The sequence below is a fragment of the Mangifera indica genome, chromosome 10, assembly GCF_011075055.1.
Source record: "Mangifera indica cultivar Alphonso chromosome 10, CATAS_Mindica_2.1, whole genome shotgun sequence".
NCBI classification, from domain to species: domain Eukaryota; kingdom Viridiplantae; phylum Streptophyta; class Magnoliopsida; order Sapindales; family Anacardiaceae; genus Mangifera; species Mangifera indica.
Genome location: NC_058146.1, coordinates 16,600,579 through 16,606,162, shown reverse-complemented (window position 1 = coordinate 16,606,162; position 5,584 = coordinate 16,600,579).

The following is a 5,584-nucleotide window of genomic DNA, read 5'->3' as shown; positions in this document are numbered from 1 at the left end:
TCCAAGACTTTTCGTAAAAGAAGACAATTAAAGGAAATGGTGACATCCCGGTTTCATTTAATTTTTCATAACTCTTCACATGACTTTGTCGAAATATATTGACTCATTCTTGAGATATTTTCTTTCTCTCTGAAGAAACTCTTTCTCTCCACAATTAAAGGTGGGGATTAAACACACTCTAAATCACCATCTAAATCAGACCGTGTTTAATCAATATTCTGATAGTTATTCTAAGTGTCATCAATTGAACAATAAATGATGTATTTTGACAGTTGTTATAGATCTGTCAAGTTTTAAATAAACGATTGTAATTTTCTTTGTGATAATATGAAGTTTTTGAGGTATTTTTCAATAGATAAACAATATGTGGTTTCTAGGCTATTCTCTCTTCTAATTTTTCCCTTTTATGAAAATCGACAATCTTGATCACCAAAAGAAAGAAAAAAATGTAAGAAAAACTGAAAAATTCCTCTGTATTTTTTTAATGGGAAATTTTAAAAAATGGCCAAAATGCCCTCCCATTAAGCAAAAATACCCAAGATCACTATTTTCAAGCCAAAATGCCCAAAATCACTGTTCCAAAAAAAAAAAAATGCCTATGCCTTTTTTTAATACCAAAACTACCCTTTCCCTTATATTTATATAACTCTCCCACTTACTATAGGGTTTTAATGTAATTTTAGATAAATATGAGGGGTTTTTGGATATTTTACATTATAAAGGCATTTTGATATTTATTTATTTATTTCAAACTTTTTCTAAAATACCAAAATTACCCTTCCCTTCATTTATATAACTCCCCTCACTCATTATAGGGTTAAAATAATTTTAGATAAATATGAGGGGTTTTTGGATATTTTACATTGTAAAGGCATTTTAATTTTTCAACTTTTAGAATTCGAATTTCAGTTCCGTTTTTTGGAATTTCACCGTTTTACGATATATCGATTCGTATTTTTCAGATTTCTGAAGGATTTTCCGTTTGTTGTCATTCTAGGGTTTTTCAACTTTTACAATTCGAATTTCAGTTCCGTTTTTTCGGATTTCATCGTTTTACGAGATATCGACTCATATTTTTCAGATTTCCGAAGAATTTTTCGTTTGTTGCCATTCTAGGGTTTTTCAACTTTTAGAATTCGAATTTCAGTTTCGTTTTTTCCGATTTCACCGTTTTACGAGATATCGACTCGTATTTTTCAGATTTCTGAAGGATTTTTCGATTGTTGCCATTCTAGGGTTTTTCAACTTTTAGAATTCGAATTTTAGTTCAGTTTTTTCGAATTTCACTGTTTGACGAGATATGGACTCATATTTTTCAGATTTCCGAAGGATTTTTCGTTTGTTGCCATTCTAGGGTTTTTCAACTTTTAGAATTCGAATTTCAGTTTCATTTTTTCGGATTTCACCGTTTTACGAGATATCGACTCGTATTTTTCAGATTTCTGAAGGATTTTTCGATTGTTGCCATTCTAGGGTTTTTCAATTTTTAGAATTAGAATTTCAGTTCCGTTTTTTCGAATTTCATCGATCGACGAGATATCGACTCGTATTTTCAGATTTCTGAAGGATTTTTCGATTGTTGCCATTCTAGGGTTTTTCAACTTTTAGAATTTGAATTTTAGTTCCGTTTTTTCGGATTTCACCGTTTTACAAGATATCGACTCGTATTTTTCAGATTTCTGAAGAATTTTTCGATTGTTTCCATTCTAAGGTTTTTCAACTTTTAGAATTGGAATTTCAGTTCCGTTTTTTCAGATTTCACCGTTTTACGAGATATCGACTCGTATTTTTCAGATTTCTGAAGAATTTTTCGATTGTTTCCATTCTAGGGTTTTTCAACTTTTAGAATTGGAATTTCAGTTCCGTTTTTTCAGATTTCACCGTTTTACGAGATATCGACTCGTATTTTTTAGATTTTTGAAGAATTTTTCGATTGTTTCCATTCTAGGGTTTTTCAACTTTTAGAATTCAAATTTCAGTTCCGTTTTTTCGAATTTCACCGTTTTACGATATATCGACGCGTATTTTTCAGATTTCTGAAGGATTTTTCGATTGTTGCCATTCTAGGGTTTTTCAACTTTTACAATTCGAATTTCAATTTTATTTTTTTGAATTTCATCATTTTACGAGATATGGACTTGTATTTTCCAGATTTTCGAAGGATTGTTGGATTTGGTGTTAATTTATTTCATTATTACTATATTTTCTCTAATTTGTTTCAAGTGTGTAAATGTTTGAGTAATTATACGTTTTTATTGTTTTTTTATGACAAGATTATTTAAAAAATGAACTCAAATACGATACACATCCATATATAACCACAAATAAAGTATATCATATACATATGAACATACAATAAATATATACATCTAAACATAGGAATAACGATAAATATACATCCGTGAGCTACTCGATACAATGAAAATATAACTGTGTCGCTAATCGTCGACGCATAGAGGTATACGACTCTCGGGGAAAAACGTAGCTCCGTGCCAACGCCAAACACTCAAAAAATCGCAACATAAAGACGCCACAGTCACCGGAGCCCAAACCCTGCTGAGGGACATCCGACGCTCGATGTAAAGTGAGGGGATCACGTCGTGGAGTCCTCCTAGAAGCTGTCCAAAAAGTCGTCGCCTCTAATAACGCGGGAATAAAGGTCATGTACGGTCGCATGCGCTGCTCCAGAGTCCCTATATTCCCCGAATATGAAACATCTGAATCGTACACCGTAATCGACCACTCACGGAAATCTATAACTCCGGCGACCCAATGTGCGTTCTCGAAGTTATGTGAAGAATATACAACAAAACAATGTGAAGAATATACAACGTGAAGAATATACAACAAGGCCATCTTGACAGCGTCAATATCGTCAGCCCCCCATGGCCTCGACAAGAAAATACGCTCTAAGTCATGATACTGCACCGTCAAAAAACCTCGAAAGTAAGTATCTCTGATCCGATGTCCGGAAGAGCGAGGCATATATGAAGAGACATCAGTCCGTCGACTAAACGATAGACCTGTGACTAGTGCAAACTCGAACGGACTAAATCTGACATCAACCCCACTAACCCTGAACCAAAACTCGTCTCTGGTAGATGGTCGATGTAACTGTCGGAGTAGAAACGCATGAACCAACATCCCGGAGAATTTGGTTTCGGGTAAACGAAGGAGATACCCGAAACATGTCCTCTCAAATAGTCGTAGCTGATCTGGGGTCAATGTAGCAGTAATCCGAGATAATGCGGCACGCTGTGCACGACATATCGCCTCTGCCCGGAAGTGTCTGGTCTCGTCAGGGATTCGCAGCTCGCTGTCAACCCGTCTTCTTTTGCGAGAAATATCCTGAGACAATGTAAAAAATTCGTTAGACATGAGTAAAAACAAATATGTAAACAAATGTATACGTGGAAAAAACATAAAAATATGAAAAATCCTAGAATGGGAACATTCAAAAAATCCTTCGAAAATCTGAAAAATACGAGTCTATATCACGTAAAACGATGAAATTCGAAAAAACGGAATTGAAATTCGAATTCTAAAAGTTGAAAAACCCTAGAATGGGAACAATCGAAAAATCCTTCGGAAATCTGAAAAATACGAGTCCATATCTCGTAAAACGATGAAATCCGAAAAAACGGAATTGAAATTCGAATTCTAAAAGTTGAAAAATCCTAGAACGGGAACAATCGAAAAATCCTTCGGAAATCTTAAAAATACGAGTCCATATCTCGTAAAACGATGAAATACGAAAAAACGGAATTAAAATTCGAATTCTAAAAGTTGAAAAACCCTAGAATGGAAACAATCAAAAAATCCTTCGAAAATCTGAAAAATACGAGTCCATATCTCGTAAAACGATGAAATCCGAAAAAACGGAATTGAAATTCGAATTCTAAAAGTTGAAAAATCCTAGAACGGGAACAATCGAAAAATCCTTCGGAAATCTTAAAAATACGAGTCCATATCTCGTAAAACGATGAAATACGAAAAAACGGAATTAAAATTCGAATTCTAAAAGTTGAAAAACCCTAGAATGGAAACAATCAAAAAATCCTTCGAAAATCTGAAAAATACGAGTCCATATCTCGTAAAACGATGAAATCCGAAAAAACGGAATTGAAATTCGAATTCTAAAAGTTGAAAAATCCTAGAACGGGAACAATCGAAAAATCCTTCGGAAATCTTAAAAATACGAGTCCATATCTCGTAAAACGATGAAATACGAAAAAACGGAATTGAAATTCGAATTCTAAAAGTTGAAAAACCCTAGAATGGAAACAATAAAAAAATCCTTCGGAAATCTGAAAAATACGAGTCCATATCGCGTAAAACGATGAAATCCGAAAAACGGAATTGAAATTCGAATTCTAAAAGTTGAAAAACCCTAGAATGGGAACAATCGAAAAATCCTTCGAAAATCTTAAAAATACGAGTCCATATCTCGTAAAACGATGAAATCCGAAAAAACGGAATTGAAATTCGAATTCTAAAAATAGAAAAACCCTAGAATGGAAACAATCGAAAAATCCTTCAGAAATCTGAAAAATACGAGTCCATATCTCGTAAAACGATAAAATTCGAAAAAACGGAATTAAAATTCGAATTCTAAAAGTTGAAAAACCCTAGAATGGAAACAATCAAAAAATTCTTCGGAAATCTGAAAAATACGAGTCCATATCTCGTAAAACGATGAAATCCGAAAAAACGGAATTGAAATTCGAATTCTAAAAGTTGAAAAATCCTAGAATGGGAACAATCAAAAAATCCTTCGGAAATCTTAAAAATACGAGTCCATATCGCGTAAAACGATGAAATTCGAAAAAACGGAATTGAAATTCGAATTCTAAAAGTTGAAAAACCCTAGAACAGAAAAAACGGATATAAAATTCGAAAAGTACACAATCAAAACCCTAGATAAGAAAAATCTCAATTTACCCCCTCATGAAAACTGAAAATCTAAAGGTCCACTGAAAATCTAAGGAATTTCCCCAGCTTCCCAATATTTTAAAAAAGCTACTTTTCCCCCCCAAAAACAGCCAATCTTGGCTGCACGTGGACTGGACGATTTTGACGTGGGAAACACTGTTCCCACGTCGGACTGCCGATCTCTTCGGCAGTCATTTTCGGCCAAATTTTGGTCGTTTCAGCCTCCGATTTTCACATAAATCAAATCTACACCTTGTCTAACACAAAACCCCTCAATCAATTTAACAAAAACAACCAAGAATCAAAACATTTTAAGCATTATTCAAACCGTAAACCCTAAAATTTCAAACCGAAAAATCTCAATCAAATCTCAATAATATGAGCAATAATTTGATCCAAACAAGATTAAGGGAGATATACTAACCTTCTTTGCCATTTGTGGGTGCCGGAAATCAAGAAAATTGACGGAAATCGACGGAAATCGGATCGCCCGTGGGATGAACGTGGGTACGTGAAATTTGAGAGAAATTTTAGGGTAATTTCGTAATATTAACGTGGGAAATAGCAATTTTTTCTGTGTAATATATATGGACATTTTCGTAATTTTGCAAAACTCGCGTTGACGTGATAAATTTCAAAAAAACCCCACGTG